General features: G+C 39.3%; 1 long non-coding RNA gene across 1 annotated transcript in view; it reads left to right on the top strand.

Moving 5' to 3' along the window:
* LOC138819755 (uncharacterized) overlaps positions 1 to 15621 on the top strand; it is a 30402-nt gene extending 14781 nt beyond the window's left edge. Inside the window, exons 3-4 of the long non-coding RNA XR_011369610.1 lie at positions 8457 to 8697; positions 15409 to 15621. This is a non-coding gene — a long non-coding RNA (uncharacterized lncRNA). The remainder of the gene's footprint in view (positions 1 to 8456; positions 8698 to 15408) is intronic.
* The last annotated feature ends 6875 nt before the right edge of the window (positions 15622 to 22496 follow it).

Here is a 22496-nt window from a genome sequence, read left to right as displayed (position 1 = left end):
CCCATAATTTGTTTTACTTTATAACAAATGGATTAGAAGAAAGTGTAACTACATGTCTGAAGATGCTAACACTTTCAAGTGTCATTGATTTAATCCAGCAAAGGAAAGTAACAGAGAAGTAGAGAGTAAGAACAACCTGGGGTATGGATAAAGATACTCAGTAGAACTTTGTGAGGAAAGAATGTGCTCCGTTTTCCTTATCACAATAGAGCTAGGACAGCTAACTTTTGACAGAACACTTGTAATGTAGAGTAGTGGAGTTAGTAATTTAGGTAGTAATTTATTACTTTTATTCCCTAATCTTATGATGTGATTCCCAAATGATGTGAGTGTTCCTAGATTTTCTTTCTTTTTCTTGGGGGGGGGGGTCCGGTGGTGGGTCCTGAACTCTGGGCCTGGGCGCTGTCCCTCAGCCCTTCAGCTCAAGGCTAGCGCTCTACCACTTGAGCCACAGAGCCACTTCCAGCTTTTTTCTTTTTGATTATATGGTGCTGAGGAATCAAACCCAGGGCCTCAGGCATGCAAGGCAAGCTCTCTACCACTGAGCCACTTTCCCAGCCCCCTGATCCTAGGTTTTCTGAGGCCTTTTTTTCACCAACAGTTTCTAATTCCTCACTCTGCCAATGGTTCTTCTGCTACTCTCATTTCTCCTTGTTTCTGAACTAAACTCCTGTAACATTTTGGTTCATGAGAAAGAGCTGGAGAAAGATGAAGATGGCTTGGAGTCTGAGCTAACATCCACTCCAGCTTGGAGGATCTGGTAAAGGACTTCCACCTTGGTCTCAGAATCAGATATTAATTGACATCTTTGAAAATGGAGAAACTCACTCCCTCAGGCAGAATCTGTCATTTCTTGACTTTCTCTGAAGTTTTGATACTAGGGCACAATTCAAAGAATGAGCTTTCCCATTGTCAGAAGGAACAGGTTGAAAACTAAAAGTGACCTCAGGTCCCAAAGGGCCAGTCAGAAACCAAGAGATCACACTTTCCTCCTCATCAGGGACCTTCTGGTAGGAATAGAGTCTGAGCAAAATCTAAGATAGAGATAAACTGAGACTGGGCCTAAGGAAGAAACAAAAGAATGACCCTCTCTTTGACTACAAGTGAGTTGTGTAGTGAGACATGACAACTTCCTTCATATAAGAAAATTCACTAGGTAAGTTATCTCACTGCCACTTTGCAGGAGGTCAGTTTCCCCAAAGGAGAAGTTGTTAAATGTTGTGAATGCCAGTTTGCTCTCTAGGCTGTTGTGTCTCTGACCCCCTCTCATGTCAGGAATGCATTGCTTCTTTCAGGCACTCAACTACTTGTCCTGACTCCTAGGCAGGAATACTGTAGGCTATTCTTTGGCTAACCTCTTACATTTAAGGTAGAATAGGCCCAGGCTCTCCTCATGCCAAGAGGTAGATGCAAGAAGTGAATATAAGCTTTGTACAGAAAAAACAATCATATTGAAAAAAATTAAAATAAATTAATAGTTGAGTAATTTAGGGTTTATAGCCACAAAAAATTAGGTAATTATTAGTAATACATCTAGAATTATGGATTAGGAAGGCAACAGTGAAGTAGGTTCAGGATACAATGGAAAAGACACACCATAGCCATAAGAAGAGATGAGAGTATGAAGGATCTATTGGCATAGGTCCATTTACTATCTTAGGAGTGACCTTTGATAGGAGGCTTTTAGAATAATATCTAAAAGAGAGGGACTTGCTGGGCACTGGTGGCTCAGACCTATAATACTAGCTACCCAGCAGGCTGAGATCTGAATTTTATGATTCAAAGGAAGCCCAGGCAGAAAAAGCCAAAAGTGGTGCTGTGGTTCAAGTGGTAGAGCATGAGCCTTGAGCTCAGAGACAATGCCCAGGCCCTGAGTGCAAGCTTTAGGATCAGCAAAACAACAAGAAACAATAATGATAAAAGAAATAAAAGAAGGACTTAAAGATATGCGATGGAATGATGATCATGTGTGACTGTTTAGGGAACATAAAAGGAGACAAAATTTGGGGCAAAATGATATCTATTTTTTTACTAATGAAGGATGCAAATCAAATGCCAAATTCCTCTTCTCAAAAACTTCAAACTTGGGCTGGGAATGTGGTTCAGTGGTAGAATGCTTGCCTTGCATGCATGATGCCGTGGTTTCCATTCTTCAGTGCCACATAAGCAGAAAAAGCCAGAAGTGCTGCTATGGCTCGAGTGGTAGAGAACTAGCCTTGAATTGAAGAGGTGAGGGACAGTGTTCAGGCCCAAAGTTCAGGCCCCTTGTCCGGCCTAAATAAAAACAAAAAAATATAAAATCAAACAAAAGAAACAACCTCCAAACTTATCTTTTCTCAAAATTGAAGAGAGGTTCCTTTTACAGAAATTCTCCTAATCTAGCTCAAGGTCATCAGAACTTTAGTAGACTTTTCCTGTTGAGATGTAATGCACCTGACTCTACTGAACCTAATCATGGCTAGGAAAGTATGGACATTGATACTTTTGTTGTATTTTTCCTTATAAATATATAACACTGTCAGTTATGATATATAATATATATTATAATATAGAATATATTATACATTATATAATATATTAAATATATTATAACATGTATTATGTATTAAAAGACTTCCTAATTTTAGATGTAGGAACAGGCAACATATTGAAAGAAAAATGTTTGAATTTCTGAGTTATTTCTCTACCACAGGACAATACCAGGTTTCATTCTTATTACCCAAAGAGCAACATAGGAAAGCAATGCCCATGAATGTGGTTCTCTGGATTTTGGAAATTGTGATCATATATATATATATATATGTGTGTGTGTGTGTGTGTGTGTGTGTGTGTGTGTGTGTGTGTGTGTGTGTGTGTGTGTGTGTGTGTATTCATATATATGAAATATCGTTTAATAATAGGGAATATGTAAAACTATAACAACAGATACACCTATGTGCACACACTCCCAGTCACTTTCATGTATAAGAATTTCTTTTCTATGCTCCTATTCACCTACACAGAGAGTACATGAGTTGCCCTTGAATTGTCCTGGAAGTTCTTTATTGGAATACTGTAGCTTCACATCCTTTGTTCCCTAAGTAGCCAGATTTTATGTATTCAATAACAAAACTGTTACAGGCAAAAGTATCCACTCTGACACACAGAGGAACTTGGATTTCAGAAATGCCACAAATAAGTGGGAGGTACAGCAGTACTTTTCAAAATTGAATAGATTACATATTTATTAGAAAGCTTGTAAGAAAAAAAAACTTCAGTGTAGGAGGATACACTTGAAGAAAACTACAGTTTAAATTACACATAGCCGGGTGCTGTAATAGACAATAAATAAGAATAAAAAAATTACATATGACAACAAATTACAAAGTTCCAGGGCATTTCCCTACTCATGAGAACTAAAGTAATGCAGAGTAAAAATAAATAAGTGAAAATGCAAATATTTTATACCAAATTTCAAAACATATTATATGTTATACAAAGGAAATGCAATAAGCATGCATATGACAGTCTAGTAACATCATATGGTATGATGAATCTGATTAACTGATTCATAAAAATTAATACAATGCATTACATCTGATATCTCAAGTGTCAACTTAGCAGAATACTTTCAATCTATGGTGTCTATTTTGCATATTATCCAGTCCTATCTATCCCACAATGGCAGAAGGCTCTTCCTGAGAATGTCCAGAGACCCGTCTACTGTGGTGCTCAATATAGACCTGTTCCAATTCTCTTTTATTTGGCATGTGACAGACTATCTGTTAACTTGCCAAAGGCACAATTTGGACAGGCTTCCAGTAATGATACTTTAGCTCGCAGATAAAAAGGGAAAATGAAGACAAAGGGAAAATCTACCAGATCCCTGAAAGTTTTCTATCATTGTGCTAAAACTGTAGCTTTCTACTGACACTTCAACAAACTGAAGTAATTGCCACTCCAACCACATGTCCAAATGGTAGCTTTCCAAATATTGGCCTATTTTCACTTTGGTAAATCAAGGCACACTACTGTGGCCCCGTTTCACTTAAACTATCAGCTATGGTTGGACCAAAGGATAGTTGAACCTATCAATTTCTTAATTTTAGGTCATCACACAATCAGTTCATAGCCTTAAACATTAAAAATACCTACCCATATAAGTCTGCATTACATACGTATTACTGTTTTTCTTCATTTGTCATGTTTTACATACTTGTGTATCCCAGGGCTTAGCTCTGTAATATTCCTTCTCATGGTTGTTGAGTGGCTTTCTTCACTGGGTGACTTTTCCCTGGGTGGAGCTGAGTCTGGCATGTCACGCCGTTAAGTTCTTGTGACCTGCTAAATGACTCCTTTTATTCCAAGGCCTGAGTTGGAGCTAGCAGCTCTGCCAAGCTTTGTCGGTATCCAAGATGGAGTCTCCAGTACTGGGGAGGGGGGAAGGGTGGCCTTCCCTCCTCTGCTCCCTAAGAAGGAGTGAGGACATCAGGCTTCAACTCTTGCCGAATCTTGGTTCCTGGATCATCTCTGGTCTGTGAACTGCAGGATGAAAATGTCTGCTCCTTGTCGGTTCTTGCTGGTGTTGAGTAGAATCTGCTCACCCGCTGTGTATGGCTCTTTCCTCCTGGACTCTCACTATTTCAGGTATGGCAGTAAGGCCGCCACCACCCCTGCTGCCGCAGTGGCAGCTGCTGGGAAGAGCTCAGATCTGTCCCCTTGCTTGGATTTTTCCTCTCTGGCCTAACTCTCTGTTGTGTGATGGCACACTTGGCGTGATTGTCTGGTTTAGGACTGTTCACTGGAACTCTAAAACTGCTTAATATGTGAGAGCTTGTTTAGCCTCCAGCTTGTCCTCCGCCATCTTCCTGGAACTCCACAATTTTAAATTTTCTTAATAGGCTAAGTTGTTAAAAATGTTGAAGAATTAAAATTTACCTGTCATAATTGTAAAACTCTTTTGAAATTCCTTTATCAGAATCGCAAATTCACCAATCCTAATTCCACCTTTACCATCAGAAACAGCTAACATTGTTTTTATGATATAGTGTCCATGCAACTATTCTTTTCCAGTGGCTTTGTTATGCATATATATTACCATAGAAGCTAATGCCGAGCAAAATGAACTACAAGATATGGAAACAGAGGCTTTTTTATTAGCTTGCTGTTTTTAATGTAGTATGTGATTTCTATTTTGCTTTGGGTTTTCTCCCTATAGTTTAATCCCTGCTGTATTTGATTTTGGTGCCCTGTATTTTGTGTATACATTTACCTTAATTAGGGAATGGAAGAGGAAAAACAAAATGGTGAGAAAAAAGACAAAAGGCAAACCAATGCAATAGCAATGCTCACAAGACAATATAGGGGAAATGTACATAACAACTTGTGAGAGGTATTGAGGAAAAGGAAAACTGTGAGAAAAATGAGGGAGGAGGTAAGAAGTATGAAAAGTTATGAATTAAGTACTTTAAAATTACTGACAGGATCATTGCAAGATAATGTTAAAGCATGCATAGATGCCTCACCAGCAGCCATTCAAGGAATGGCACATGCTGCAGCAATGAAAGGAGAACCCTTCAGTGCTTATGTACAAAAATTACATAAGAAATGACCTCAGGCCAGAAATGGGGTCTGTTTCTCATGTGACCAGTCAGAACACATGAGTAAAGATTTTCAACAAAAGAAAAATAAGCCTAGTAACAATAAAAAGGGTAAAGCGCCTGGACTTTGTCCACAATGAAATAAAGGCAATCATTGGAAAAATGAGTGTAGATCAAAATATCATAAGGATAGAATTCTCCTAACAGAAGAAGAAAAGGAGACAAAAAACAAGAAGAGGGGTGCTCCCTCAGCCCCGTAAACGAAAGAGGGGAAACACCTACTGTTACACAAAAATCCCCTAAGGGATCAGTTCCATTAAATCTCTTGTCACCTTCATTTGCAGTATGGGATTTGCCAAGAGCTACTCCAGGAAGTGCAGGGTTAGATCTGGCAGCAAAAAAGAGATTACATTGTCTCTATCATGTATGGTATTCAGCTAATAAACACTCAAGTTTACAGTCTTGTAATTGAAGGAACTGTGGGCTTGATAATTGGTAGAAGCTCAAATTATAACAAAACTTTGAGATATTACCTGGAGTAGTTGATGCAGATTATCAAGGGGAAATTAAAGTAACGGTAAGGTTTTTAAAAGAAAATATGTAAATACATATGGATCAAAGATTATCTCAAATCTTAATTTTAAATTATGTCCATCTTCGAAATGAAATCCTAAAACAAGATCGAGGTACAGGAGGTTTCAGTTCCACAGAAACTGTGGCCTGGGTACAATCTATTTCTAAGGATGGACCCATGAAAACCAAAAAAGTGGATACAAAGCCTGTTAAAGGTCTCGTGGACACAGGGTCAGACCCAACATTTATTGCAGGAAAAGACTCGCCCTCCTCCTGGCCAATTATGAAGACAGAATCTACATTAATGGGATTGGATATGGCTAACAATGTTGCTCAAACTTCAAAATTTTTAAAGTGGGAGTGTGAAAATAGATTTGGAAACTTTCAACCTTATATTATATCTTTTTTGCCCTTACATTATGGGGCAGAGACATTATGCAAAACATGGAACTAAAATTAGTTACCGCAGATTACATTAGTGTACAAAATTTTTCATAGGGGCCGCTGATGAGAAGTTTGCTGATGCAATATCATGGAAAAATGATCAGCCAGTGTGGTTTGATCAGTGGTCCCTAACTCAAGAGAAGATACAGGCTGTAGAACAATTGGTAAATGAGCAAATACAGAAAGGATATTTAGAGGAATCCAATAGCCCTTGGAATACTCCAGTTTTTGTAATTAAAAAGAAATCTGGGTAATGGAGGTTGTTACAAGACCTCACAGCCATTAATAACACCATGTATGACATGGGGACTCTTCAGCCAAGACTTCCATCTCCTGTGGCTCTTCCTAAAGGAGATTATATAATAATCATTTATTTTCAGGATTTTTCCTACAATAAAATTGGATCCTAATGATTTTCAAAGATTTGCATTTCGTGTGCCCTCATGTAATTGGAAAAGGCCCTGGCAGAGATATCAGTGGAAGGTCTTGCCACAAGGCATGAAAAATTCTCCTACATTGTGTCAAAAATTTGTGGATTAAGCTTTACAAAAAACTAGGGAAGAGTTTTCTAATGCTTATATTATTCATTATATGGAAGATATTTTAATAGCTGCTGAAAGTAAACATTTAACAGAACAAATTTTAACAATTAACCATTGAGCAATTAAACAACTTTGGTTTGCTTATTTTTCCAGATAAAATTCAACATAATAAACCTTTAAATTATTTAGGAAAAATAATACATCATGTCACAAAAATGAGTATTAGGCTAGATAAATGAAAAACATTAAATGATTTTCAAAAATTACTAGGAAACATAAATTGGGTTAGACCCTACTTGAAAATTATCACAGGAGAATTACACCCATTGTGTGAAGCCCTAAAAGGTGATTCTAATCTTAACTCTAAGAGACGATTCACTCCAATAATGTTAGAAAAATTTCATTGGTGGAATAAAAGTTACAAGCAAAAGTGGTCCAATTGGACTATAATAATGACTGGGATTTTATAATATTAAAGACATCTTATACCCATACAAGATGTTTATGGCAAGATGCATTCCTGGAATGGCTTCACTTGCCTCACAGTCAGACAAGAATGATAGCTTCTTTTGTATATTTGTGCAGCCAACTCATTGCCAAGGCAAGGAGTAGGTGCCTAGAGTTATTTGAGAAAGAAATGAATAATATAATTATACCTTATTATAAAAAACAATTAAAATATTATTACAGAATGATGAGAATTGGGGATTAGTATTATTAAATTATACAGGACAAAAAAAATTTCATGTTCCTCAACATCCTTTATTAAAATTTGTGGAAGAGATAAAAACCATTTTCCGTTAGTGGTAAGAACACCTTTAGAAGGAGCTCTAACAGTTTTTACTGATGGGTTCTCAAATGGAACTTCGGTGGTATACATTCCAGACCACTTCCCCATTACTAAAAGGGCATCCGACATTTCAGAGCAACAGGCGGAAATTATTGCTGTAATTTTAGCTTTAACCATATTTCCCCAGCAGCCTAACATTTACACAGACTGTAAGCATGTGGTTAACTTATTTCCCGCCATAGAGACAGCTCTTTTATCATGACAATAAAAAATTATAGACTTGTTACATCAGTTACAAAAATTAATTCAACTTAGAAAAGAAAAATTATTTATTGAACACATAAGAGACATACAAATTTACCAGGTCTTCTTTCATTTGGAAATATGATGGCTGACCTATTAACTAGAGAAACCATCATGCTTTATTTGTAATTAATCACAAACCCAGGGGAAAAAAAAAAACAACAGAAGATGCAAATGAAGAAAGCGATGCAAAAGCTCAAAATTCTTCACCTTTCTCCTGAACAGGCGAAGACAACAAAAGAAGCCCAACCACCAACCTGGGAACTAATTAAGAAGCTCAGCCATTCTGCGGAGGAGATTGTTGTTTCTACAGGAAAGACTATCACTGTTGAAAATATGTTTCTTGCTATGCTTGCCATTATTGCTGTGCAGGCAGTGTCTGTTTCAGGAGAACAATACTGGACTTATGTTCCTAATCCTCCTCTTCTACATCCCGTGGGATGGGAGGGATAAGGATATAATACAGGTAATGACAAATAATAGTGACCTGCTAGGGGGTTTGGAGGACTATTCTAATTCTCATATGATTTCTCAAACAATTAATTATGAAGGAATGACAGATACCACTCCAATTTGCATAACGCTATCAGGAGAAAATCTCCCCGGGTGTTTGCCTATAAACTATAGAACTTTTTTTTTTTTTGAATTGTAAAGATGCTATACAGAGGGTTACAGTTACATGAGTGAGGTAATGAGTACACTTCCTATTGAGCATTGTTACCTCCTCCATTGTTTTCCTCCTACCATCCCTTCCCTCCCTACCTTCCCCGAGGTTCTTTTTTTTTTTATTGGGATTAAGTGATTACATAATTTCCCATATTTCACAGTATTATGGAATAATGATGCTCATTTAAAGTCATAGGTTCATTCTAACTTTCCTGGAGCAAATTGTCTATCACAGTCTGTAACATATAACGGTGTTCACATGTTATACACCATACATGTGATCAGCAGCATGGGTTATTTAGTAGTGGTTCGACCAGATGATTGGGAGTTCTTTGTTTCTTAAGTCCTGTTGGTTTTGTCGTATAACCTAACATTTTGGATTTAGCATACACTTATCAGGGAGACCATGTACCATTTGTCTCATCGTTCTTGGCTTACCTTGCTCAACATGATTCCTTCTAGCTCCATCCATTTCCCTGCAAATGCCATTATTTTGTCATTTCTAATGGCTTCATAATACTCCATTGTGTATAGATACCACAATTTTTGGATCCATTCATCCGTGGTGGGGCATCTGGATTGTTTACATATCCTAGCTATTGTGAATAGTGCTGCAATAAACATGGAGGTGCATGTGTCCGTTGTTCAGGGTAGATGCCTAGAAGTGGTATGACTGGGTCGTAAGGGAGGTCAATCTTTAGCTTTCTAAGGACCCTCCAGACTGCTTTCCAAAGTGGTTGTATAAGTGTACATTCCCACCAGCAATGTAATAGGGTTCCTCTTTCTCCACATCCCCTCCAGCATTTGTCGTTGGCTGATTTGTGGATGTGGGACATTCTGACTGGGGTAAGGTGGTATCTCAGGGTTGTCTTTATTTGCATTTCCTTCACCACCAGGGATGATGAACATTTCCTCATGTGTTTCTTTGCCATTTTTATTTCTTCATTTGAGAAGTCCCTCTTTAGTTCCCTTGCCCATTTAGCAATTGGTTTGTTAGGTTTGGGAGGGATTAGTTTCTTGAGTTCCCTGTATATACAGGATATTAACCCCTTGTCTGATATATTGCTGGTAAATATTTTTTGCCAATTAGTTGGTTGTCTTTCTAGCTTAGTTGCGATAGATTTAGCTGTGCAGAAGCTTTTTATTTTAAGGTAGTCCCATTTGTCGAGTCTCTCTCCAACTTGTTGTGACCCTGGGACTCTGTTCAAGAAGTTCCTTCCTGTGCCTATTAGTTCATGTGTTTCTCCTACTCTGTCCTGCAGTAGTTTCAGAGATTCAGGTTTAATGTTAAGGTCTTTAATCCATTTTGAGTTGATGTTGGTGCATGGTGATAGGCTGGGGTCCACTTTTAGTTTTCTGCATGTGGCCACCCAGTTTTCCCAGCACCAGTGGTTGAAGAGGCTGTGTTTCTTCCATTGTATGTCTTTGGCTCCTTTGTCGAATATCAGCTGGCTGTAGGCCTGTGGATTTATTTCTGGATCTTCTATTCTGTTCCATTGGTCTTCGGGTCTGTTTTTGTGCCAGTACCATGCTGTCTTTGTTATTATAGCTCTGTAGTAGAGTTTGAAGTTCGGCATGGATAGCCCTCCCATATTGTCTTTATCCCCTAGAATTGTTTTGGCTAGTCTAGGTCTTTTGTTGTTCCATATGAATTTTTGGACTGTTTTCTGTATTTCAGTGATGTATGTCATTGGGATTTTAATAGGAATTGCATTGAATTTGTATATTAGTTTTGGAAGTATTACCATCTTTACTATATTAAGTCAGCCTATCCAAGAGCATGGGAGGTCTTTAAATTTCCTAGTGTCTTCTGAAATTTCTTTCTTTAACTTTTTATAGTTTTCATTAAATAGTTCTTTTACACCTTTGGTTAGGTTAATTCCTAAATATTTTATTTTTTGGGAGGTTATTGTGAATGGGGATGCTCCCTTTATTTCCCTCTCTTCTTGTACATTGTCAGTATACAGGAAGGCCACTGATTTTTGTGGGTTTATTTTGTATCCTGCTATTTTGCCGAAGTGATTAATGATTTCTAAGAGTTTGTGGAGGGAGTTTTTTGGATCGTGACGGTATAGTATGTCGTCTACAAAAAGTGGTAGTTTAACTTCTTCTTTCCCTATGCGGATCCCTTTAATGTCTATTTCTTGCCTTATTAACCTGGCTAAGGGTTCCAGGACTATATTGAAGAGGAGTGGAGAGAGTGGGCATCCTTGCCCTGTTCCTGATTTTAGGAGAATTGGTTGTAGCTTTTCCCCATTAAGTATAATATTGGCTATTGGTCTGTCATAAATGGCTTTTATTGTTTTTAGAAATGTTCCTTCTATTCCTATTTTCTCCAGAGCTTTTAGCATGAATGAATGTTGAATTTTATCAAAGGCCTTTTCTGCATCTGTGGCGATAATCATGTGATTCTTCACCTTGGCTCTGTCGATGTGTTGGATTACATTTATTGACTTATGTATGTTAAACCATCCATGAGTCTCTGGGATGAAGCCTACCTGTTCATAGTGTATAATTTTTTTATCTTGTTCAATAGGTGTTGCATTCCCTTGCTCTGGAATTCCTCACCTTCTTCCACTCCAATTATACGAAGGTTAAATTTCTTGGCATTATCTGCTTGGTCTTGAATTTTCCTTTGGTTTAATTTGAGTGATTTTTCCATATCTGTCACTTTTTGGTCCAGTTGGTGTATTCTGTCTTCTGTATCTGACACTCTACCTTCCATTTCATTCGCCTCACCTCAGCTCATCACTCCCCACCAACCCTAGCACTTGCTCAGGGGATCGAATCTCCCCTCAGCTCCACTACTAGAGGAGACACTCCTCCAAGCCTTTCCACTCCACATATCAAGAACGTGCACAGTGACTGAGTGAGAGAGAGAGAGAGAGAGAGAAAGAAAGAGAGAGAGCCTGAGAGACTGAGATACTGAGAGATACTCAGACTCAAGGACTCAGAACATAGCATCCTTTGAGAAGACTCAGCACACAGCATACTTCAAAAAACAGCACAAAGTACCCTGAGTAATAGACTCAGCACAATGTGCCCTTTGAAGGACTTAGCATATAGTAGCCTTTGGGATGATTCAGCACACAGCACCCTTTGAATGAGGGAGTCCATAGCACGCAGTGTATAGGACTCAGTGCATGGCACGCTTTGAAAAACTCGGCACGTAGCACTCTTTCCCAGGACTCAGCAAATAGCACCCTGTGTTAAGACTCCATACACACCACACTTTGAAGGGCTGAGTATGTAGCACCCTGTGTAAAACACTCAGTGTCCAGCACCCTTTTAAAAATTCAGCACATAGCATAGTTTTGAAGGACTCTGCACATAACACCTTGTAGAAGAACTCAGCACACAGCACCATTTGAAAATCAGTACAGAGCAAACAGTCTACAGGACTCGGCAGACAGCACTCTCCTCATTCTTCTCTTCTCAAGGATGCAGCATATTGCACCCATTGGGATAACTCAGCACACAGCCTTCTTTATTGGAGGCTTGTTTTTCCTTTGAAAACAATTTATTCTTTGTGATAAGCGTAACATAGCCCTCTTCCCTGGCCACCAATAGGCCACTAGATGCCCCTTGAATTTGGGCCACCTCCCAGAAGCCTTTGCCCTACCCAAACCGCAGTTTACCATTACCATGACCCAGCAGATGTAGGCCTGAGAGAAGGCCACTTGGCCACCTACATATGTTGGCTGCTGAGGCCTTGAAGAGTCATGTCACATAGTCATCATCTGCATCACTCTACAGAAGAAAGGGAGGGAGTGCTCCTCACCTGAGCCCATGAGCTGTGGGTGTCTCTAGATGTGGGGCAGCCGTGGCAGGATGTGCTTTGTGGGGGAGTCCTCTATGGGGTTGGGAACCTCGATCTCTCCTCTTGCAGTTTCCACACTGTGTTGAAGTGGTAATTCTTCAAAACTTTTCTGCTCCCCCCTCATTTCGCCCGCCCTGGAGCATGGAGGCATCCAAAGCGGCGGCAGCGACAGGAGGCTCAGCCTGTGCTGGCATCTGGAGCCCGTTGTCCATGTCTTCCCCTGTGAGGAGTGACAGCGGGTCCTGCAGCTCTCTCCTCTTCTCCATCTTCTCCTAGGACAGTTGGTACACACGCTCAGGTTTCTTCTGACACAGCTCAGCCAGAATGAACATCTGCTCTTTACATGCCACGAGGGACTCCTCAACAGTGCAATGTGTGCCGAGCTGGCTGTATCTATGTTGAGGATCACCCGCTGGACTATGGAAGTCCATCTCATCAGGCAGGTCGTGGACAAAGTATATTTTCTTCTCGGACACCCAGGTGTCCCTCTTCCCATCCCCACACAGGCTGTGGTGCCAGCTCATGGGATGGAGGGCCTGTGGCTCAAGCTTTCTCTGGCACTTGAGCTGCCAGGTGAACCGGTTGCCCACAGCAGGCCTGCCACTCCCACTACAGGAGTTTCCCCCTGTGGATTTCAGCCACTAAGAGTGCTCACAAATCCACATCCCTATCAATTTGGGGAATGTCTCCATCCTCTGCAATGTTCATGTGTATGGGGGGAGTCGACTCCTCAACTTTTGCTTCTCCAGGGTTTTTGACTTCCCTTTCCCCAGGGAAAGCCAGGAAGCTCAGCTGGGCCTGCCGCCCCTCTTCCTGTGGTCTGATTGCTTTCAAGCACTTGAGAGTGTCCTGCCACTTTGGTGGCACCACCTAGTCTCCCCAGTTGGTCGGGCCGTGCACTTGCTTCAGCTGCTACAGGTGTTGGGTCTGCCTCTCTAGGTGCTGCTGCAGGGCCTCCTTCTTGGAGCTCAGCCGCTAATTGGAGATGCTGTGCTGTTCACAGGTGGCTCTGAGCTCCTGCAGCTGGGCCAGAGACTGTTCCTGCTGGTCCTGAGATGCTTGGCTTTCTTTCTATCTCAGCCACTTCTTTCCATTCCTCTATCTTCTCCTCTGTGTGGACCAGCTGTTCCCGCAGGTGTTTCTTCACCTGCTGCTCTGTGTCCAGGATGCTCCCAAGCTCCTCCTTCTCACCGCTCACCCTGTGGAGAGCATCCCTCAGCAGGGCCAGCTGCTCCTCCAGCTGTCCGTCACACATATGTGCGCATCATAGGGTTTCAGGGATCTCCTGCCAATCCTTGGCCTTCTCCTCCAGTCTCCACCATTGCTACTGCTGCTCCGGGTTCTGGAGACGGAGCCTCTGGTTTTCCTGGACCTGGATGTGAAGTTATTCCTCCTGGTTTTTCAACTCCATGTGCGTGCAGTAGGCATGGGCCTGCAACTGTCACTCGACCTGAGATGGGCCATAGTTCCTCCAGCCTGTTCTCTAGGCCAAACACCTGCCTCGCCCCTCTCCCTTTTGCTCCTTCTCCTCTGTCAGTTCGTTCATCCACTGGGTCAGCAGCCGGGCCTCCTCCTTCCACGTGGACCTCTCAATGCTCAGGTCTTCTGTGAAGATGTCTCTCTCTAGATTCACTGTGCTCACCAGTCAGCTCAAGTTGTCCAGAAGTCTCTTCAGTACCTCATGCCCACCAGTGCTTGTTGGAACTTGCAGATTCCTTTCTTCCTGTTGTCCAGAGCACTTCCAGCTCCTCCTATAATTTTGAGTTTACTTGCTCCAGGTAATCAAAGATTCTGGCCTTTTCCTTGAGCAGAAGGTTCACATCATGCAGCTGTTCAGAGAATATTTCAGTCTCATTCTGTGATCATTGACCACAGAAGCCGACATCTTCAGCTCTCCCATGCACTGCCATTTTTTCTGCCACAGCTAGGATTCCAACTCAGATCTGGGTAACACTATAGCACTGTGGGTGAAGGGGAAGATCACCATCCTTGAAGACTACAAGGTCAGGTCTGCTCCCAGGGCCTGAATTGAAGCCCCCGCATTGGCAAAATTCATATACCCACCTATTTCAAACATATGATCTTTATTTAAATACATGTCTGGAATGCATCATGTGTTCACTGTAGTTATTCTTTTTATTGTGTATCTTAGGGATGCATTTTGTATTTTATTGATTATGATGAGAGATATAACTGTGCTGGCAGGGATGAGAACTAATTCCCATGTCTGTAACATTGCTTAAGCCTTCTGCATCCTAGCTGAGACCCAGAATTTTCACAGGGCAGGAAAACAAGTGGATGTATTGGATTCTCACATCTGCATTCCGCTTTTGGCACTGTTGTGGTTGGAACTTAGAGCTTAGCAAACACAACAGGAGAAAGGGTCAAGGTGAGGATACCATGCTGAGAGCTAAAAAGTAACTAAGCTGTTCCCAGGACCTGAGATTGAGCCCCAGGAGTGGCAGAGGGAGAGCACAATACTCATCCCTTCATAAGCTGAAGGTAGTCTGCATATTTGCATACATTAGGAGAGATGGCGACCTGTGATGGAATCCAATATACCCCATGACTACCGATTCTTGGATCTTCCCCGATGCCTCCATTTCATGACTGTGATGATTATGGTCAAGCTTCATCAACTCTTCATTGAAAATAATCTATACACAATGAGTCTTGCTTATCATTTCCTAGGTGCATCCTGCAAAAAGTACTCATTCACAGATGAGATTGATCAAATTCCACGACCCTTCCAAGTGCTGGAAAAGAGTATCTCAGGATCTCCTGCCATTCCCTCAATGGAGGGGGACTGACTTGGATTCGACCTTGAGGTCTCCGATACCCCGATGCCCTTGGGCTTCCGCGAGAGCCAGCAGACCTTCAGCCACTCCAGGTCACCTTCACTCTGCAGGCCGCTGAGTTCGGACCCAGCATGATCACCATGCAAAGGAAAATGAACATAAAAGTGCCAGGTGGAACTTCCTGCAACTTTCTTTTCCCTTCGCGGCTATTTTTTTTGTTCCTGCAAGCCCTGGGGTCCTAGGATCCGATGATGGGTTGTAGGTCCAGAGGTTGCAGCCTAAGATGTTCGGAACTGATCAGAGTTGCCACAACTTGAGTTCAATCTCTGACTCTGTTAAAAAAAATTATGAAGGAAGCACCCTAGTCCGAATACTCCCCATTTTACTGCCAGAGCTGGGATTAAAACTCAGGTCTGGGTAACTCTGTTGCACTGTGGAAGAAGGGGAACATCACCTTCCTTGAAGACTACATGTTCAGGCCTGATCCCAGTGCCTGAATTAAAGCCCAACACTGACAAAAATCATATGCCTACCTATTTTACACATAGGATCTCTATTTACATACATGTGTGGAATGCATCATGCTTTCAGTTTAGTTATTTATTTTGTTGTGTGTCTAAGTCAGAGATGAATTTGGTATTTTATTGAGTGTGATGATAGATATAAATGTGCTGACATGCATGACAACATATTCGTATGTCTATAGAGTAGCATATGCCTTGTCCATCCTAGATGAGACCCAGGACATTCACAGGACTGGAAAGGAGGTGAACTGATGTACTGCTCACATCAGGATTCATGTTTTGACAGTGTTACGATTTGAACTCAGGACCTAGCAGGCCGAATTGGTGAAAGGGTCAAGGTGAGGACACTGGAATGTGATCAACTGAGGAGCTAGACCATTTCCAGGACCTGACATTGAGCACCAGGGAGGGCCAGGATGATCATAAATTCATAATTTAAACATAGGACCTCTATTGATATACATGTGTAGACAGCATCTTGTGTTCAGTGCACTTCTCCTTAATTTGTGTCTAATTCATGGAGGTATTGTGTACTTTACTGAGTATGGTGCCAGGTATAACTGTGCTGACATGGATGTCAACCTGTTCTCATGGCTATAGATTTGCCTATATAGAATGTTCCATTCCTAGTTGAGAAGCAGGACTCTCACAGCACAGGAAAAGAGGAAGATCACTTGGCTTCTCACATCAGTATTCATCTTTTGACAGTTCTGGGATTTTAACTCAAGGCCTAGCAAACCAAAGTGATGAATGGGTCATGGTGAGTACAACATTCTGTGAGCCAATAGAGGGTTAGGTCCATCCCGGGACCTGAGATTGAGCCCTGCCCAGGCTGGCTTTGAACCATGATCCTCAGATCTCAGCCTCTGGAGTAGATAGGATTACAGGCATGAGCCACTGGTGCCCAGCACTAATATGATTTCTATGTACTCCTTTTTATGCCCCTGACACAAGTCTGTTTCATGTACTCATCACTGGTCACCTAGTATTAAACAACTTTTTACAAAGTATATTTTTTCCACATAGTGTTTTCATATTGGTCCTCTCCATCAACAAATTACTGTTCCTTGTTAAGTGTGCAGAGGGAAGAGCTCAGACACAAATTCTAGTATCATTATTTACTCACTAAATTGACTGTTGGCCTTACATTTCTCATCTATAAATGGATGTAATCTACCAGAAATATTGAAGAATACTTTGCTTACTCCTAGAGGAAGAAAAAAAGAAAAGTGAAGAGTCCTTACATTTTCCACCTTAGCTTACAAATAAGGAAAGAGTCAAATTCAGTTTGTTGGTATAAAGTCACAAATTGCTTCATGCAGAAATAAAAATAAATTTTACCTCCTCGCTCTAAGGGCTGTGTCCTTTTAAGGCAACCACAGATATGTAATTGATATTATGTAAAGTAGGTCATGTGTCTACATTTGTATTGAAGAACATACTCAACATATCTCTGAAAAACATTGGTTATTGAATAGTATGTATATGAGAAGTTACTTGAACTAATCACACTAGGTTGAAAACTAATCTTAGTCCATCAGAATTTTCTTATTGCTTTATGTGCTGCCAAGTGTGCTTCATAAATTTATACATAGATTTTCTTCAGTGAACTGGATAGAAACTAAAACTGACCAAGGATTTCTGCCTAATGAGTGAAGCATGCTTGTGGCATGTGTTGTTACCTTCTAGGGATATATAACTAAGCCACTGGCTATGTGGGTGGTGAAAGGCTTTCTCCTAAGTTCCCAAGGCTAGAACAAACAAGATCATTTGATAACAAAGCAGTCAGCTTATTATATTTTATCTATGTGGGATAATAAACGTGAAAATAAACAATTTTATTTATAAGAAAACAATACCACCAAGAAAAGTGAATATACATTAGAGAGACTACAAGAATAACATTAGGGATTTACTGTCTCACATGATTATGTGATTGTTATTTCTTGATATTGAAACTCTCCTATTGTTATTCTTTTTTTTAATTTTATTTTGTTTTATTTGTGAACATACTGTACAGAGGAGTTACAATTACGTGGGCAGGATAATGCATACATTTCTTACCAAGCATTGCAGCCTCCTCCTTTGTTTACTGTTCACATCCCTTCCCAGCCTCCCCCCTCCCCCCAATCCCAATCCTTCTCTTCCCCCCCCTGCACCGACATTATAAAGGTAGTTTTGGACATGAAAACTTGTACTTCTCATTGTTGCAACAGGTCCACCTGTATCCTTAAACAACTGGTTTTTCCCCATCTCCTCCACAAGTTATACTGACATCAAATATAGTGAAAGCAGTGGTTATAATGTGGGGGAGGGATATACAAAGCAACAAAGAGATAATCTTATAAATGCATTAGAACCTCATGCATGAAAGAAAAAAAAACATTAAAGTACACATCTAAGGGTTCATTTTCCTGACATCACATTATCTGACCTTTTCCGCTTGACTCATACCTATACTAGATATTGCAAATAAGGGAAACCATGGGACCTATGCTTCTTTGGGCCTGGCTTACTTCACTTAATATAATTTTTTCCAAACCTTTCCATTTCCTAACAAATGGGGAAATGTCATTCTTTCTGATGGAGGCATAGAATTCCATTGTGTATATATACCACATTTTCTTGATCCATTCATCTACTGAGGGGCATCGGGGTTGGTTCCATATCTTATCTATGGTAAATAATGCTGCAAAAAACATAGTTGTGCTGGTAGCTTTAGTGTGGTCTTGTTTGTAAACATTTGGGTAAATGCCCAAATGTGGGATTGCTGGGTCATAGGGGAGTTCTATGTGAAGTCTTTTGACAACCTCCCTACTGCTTCCTTATTGTATGTAATCCAACACTGTTTATTATTATGTATTCAATGTGGGAAATCTAAATTCAAAGATGTCTAAAATGTATTCCTTTTCAATTATAACATTGCCATTATCAAAGTCATTCTTATCATCATCTTCAACAAAATTATTATTAGGATCTTAAGTGTTAATTATTGAAAATCTGGTATGTGCCTATGATTTTGTATTATTTGTATTTTATTAATAATTTTATTATTACCACTGTGCATGCATCCGTGTTAAATTTTTGAATAAATAAGAAACAAAAAAACTAAATCATAACAGGTAGCTTGATTATGTGATTATAACAAATTATTGAACAGATTTTAGAAGCATTGCACATTTCTAACCAGTGTGAATTAACTTCCCCTCTTCCTCCCATTACAAACAAATATTTAAGGGTTTGAACAGAATTTTTCAATTAATATACTATAAATATTACTACTATATCATGTGTATATCTAAAATTACCTTAAAAATAATATGTTCGACTTTCTATTGAAACTTTAGTCATTTTACTCTAGGAAACTTTTGGAAAAATAGACTATATCTTTGAAATGAAAAGGGTAAAAAAATAGTAGCATAAAAATTTTAGAGGAAGTATATATATTCAGAAACATCTATATGTGTGTGTGTATAAATGTTATGTGTAGAAAGTCATACATTTTTAGAGGGAATTTGTCGTCATATATATATAAATTTATCTATAGAATTATGTGCATTATAGTGAAACAAACATCTTAAAACATAATTAAAATTAAAAAATCATCAAACCAAGTGCCAGTAACTCACGCCTGTAAATCTAGCTCCTCTGGGTGCTGAAATCTAACAATTGTTTTCACATCCAGCCCAAACAGAAAACTACAGTTGAGTTTCTTATTCTCCAATTAACCATTCAAAAACAGAAATTAGCCCTGTGATTCAGGTTGTGCAGTACTGGCCTTGAGCACAAAAATGCTTAGGGACAATGCCCAGGACTTGCAAACAACAACAACAACAACATGTCTCACATTAATTTCACAAAAGCATTTTTTAACTGCTGTGCACATTTCTTAGAATCATGAATGTATGACCCTGGAAATGTTTAGGTAAAATTATAGAATATTTATGTCTATGTTAAAGACATGACTATTTAGATTGTTTAAGATATTTAGGTAATGATTAGAAATTAAGCATAATGATAGGTAGGTAATAATTGGGACTGCTCTTTTATTCTGTTTTATGATAGTGATAAAATGATACTTGTAATGATTATATAAAATTACTCTTGCTTGGTATTTGAATTATAATAAGTGAAGATTTTTATTGTGAAAATACTCTACAAAGGGGTTATGATTACATGAGCAAGGTAGTGAATATATTTCTTTTCAAGCATTGTTGCCTCCTACTTTGTTTCCTCTTCACATCCCTTTCACCTCCCCCCCACACTCATCCCCACTCCCTCCCTCCCCCATTCCCTGGCCAAAGTTGTAATGTTCGTTTTTCTACATAACAAAAAACAACTCCAGTTTTCACTGTATTATAGTTGGTATAATTTGAATAGGGTTAGAGAAAAAACAAATTGTTTAAATAGGAATACAGGTGGAACTATTGCGACAATGAAATATACAAGTCGTTATGTTGAAAATTGAACTTTACAATTTTGGTGGGGGGGAGTGGATTGGGTAAGGTGAGTCTGGGAAGTGATGGGATGCAGAAACAAAGGAGGAGGCAATAATGCTTGATAAGAAATGTACTCATTATCTTGTCCATGTAATTGTAAACCACCTGTACTGCATTTCCACAATAAAAAAATACCTCTCAGTACTATCTCTCAACATTACCGGATTTAACTCTCCAATTAAGAGACGTAGATTGTCTAGTTGGATTAAAAAACAAAATCCTTCCATCTGCTGCCTTCAGGAGTCACAACTTGCCAATAAAAACAAACACATTTTGAAAGTGCAAGACTGGAACAAAATCTACCAAGCAAATGACCCCCATAAACAGGTGGGAGTTGCAATCCTAATATCAGATAAAATAGGCTTCAAATTAAAATTAGTGAGAAGAGAAAAAGAAGGTCACTACATACTAATTAATGGATTGCTCCTTCAGGAAAATATTACAATTCTAAATATCTATTTGCCAATCAATGGAGCACGCAAATTTATCCAAGAAACACTACTTTCCTTCAAAGCTCACGTAGATCCACAGACATTAATTGTTGGTGACTTTAACACACCACTATCCACACTAGATAGATCTACTCGGCAAAAACAATAAACTTCAGGCCTAAACAGCTCCAAGGATCAACTAGATTTAACAGACATCTAACGAATATTTCACACAGCAATATCAGAATACAACTTTGTCTCAGCAGCATATGCCACATTTTCAAAAACTGACCACATTTTGGGTCACAAAACAAAAGCATAAATTCAGAAACATTGAAGTTATACCTTGCATTCTTTCAGACCACAGGAAATAAAATTACAATTCAACGCCAAAAGCCACCAAAGAAAGTCCTGTAACACATGGATGCTGAACAACATAGTGTTGAATCACGAGTAAGTCATGTAAGAGATTAGAAAGGAAATTCAAATGTTCATGATATTCAACAAAAACCAGCAGACAAATTACCAGCTCCTCTGGTACACAGAAAAGTCAGTACTCAGGGGCAAGTTGGAGATATATGAAACCAACAATTTAATGAGCCATCTGAACCTCCTTGAAAAAGAGCAGCAAGATAAACACCAATCCAGTAGATGGAAAGAAATAATTAAAATTAAATCAGAATTAAATGAATTAGATTCCAAAAAAAATAGAAAGAATCAACAAAACAAAGAGTTGGTTCTTCTAAAACATTAACAAAATTGTAAGACCCTTAACAAATCTTATCAGAAAAAGAAGAAAAATCACCCAAATAAATAAACTCAGAGATGAGAATGGAAACATCACTAGAGAAACAACCAAGATTCAGAACATTATAAGGTTATACTTCTCAAAACTATGCTAATAAGTTTGAGAACTTGGCAAAAATGGACCTTTTCATAGCAAATATCGACATGCTGTTGAAACTAAAACGAGATGATTTAAACCATTTTAACAGGCCAATATCAAGCATTAAGATAGAAACAGCAATAAGAGAATCCCTATCTAAAAAAAATCCCAAGACCAGACAGATTTACATCAGAATTCTACAAGGCCTTCAACGCAGAGCTCACACCAATACTACTCCAACTCTTCAATGAAATTGAAAGCGAAAGTTCACTACAGAACTTATTCAATGAGGATATTAAAACCCTCATCCCAAAACCAGGCAGGGACTCATCAAAAAAGAGAAGTTTAAACACATTTCTTTGAAGAACATTGATGCAAAACTTCTCCACAAAATTTTGGTCAGTTGACTTCAACAATTCATCCAAAAAATAATACACCACAATCAAACAGGATTCCTTTCAGGGATGCAAAGTTGGGTCAATATATGCAAATCAATTAATATAATACATCGCAACAACAAGAGCAAGGATAAGAACCACATGGTTATCACAATTGTTTGAGAAAAAGCATTTGACAACATCCAACAATCCCTTTATGATGAAGGCTCTGGAAAAATTAGGAATCCAGGAAACATTCATAAT

This window comes from Dipodomys merriami, unplaced genomic scaffold (genome assembly GCF_024711535.1).
Source record: "Dipodomys merriami isolate MVZ:Mamm:240054 unplaced genomic scaffold, mDipMer1.0.p SCAF_815, whole genome shotgun sequence".
Classification (NCBI taxonomy): domain Eukaryota; kingdom Metazoa; phylum Chordata; class Mammalia; order Rodentia; family Heteromyidae; genus Dipodomys; species Dipodomys merriami.
Note: the sequence above shows the minus strand (reverse complement) of the source record. Positions and strands in the feature narration are given on the sequence as shown.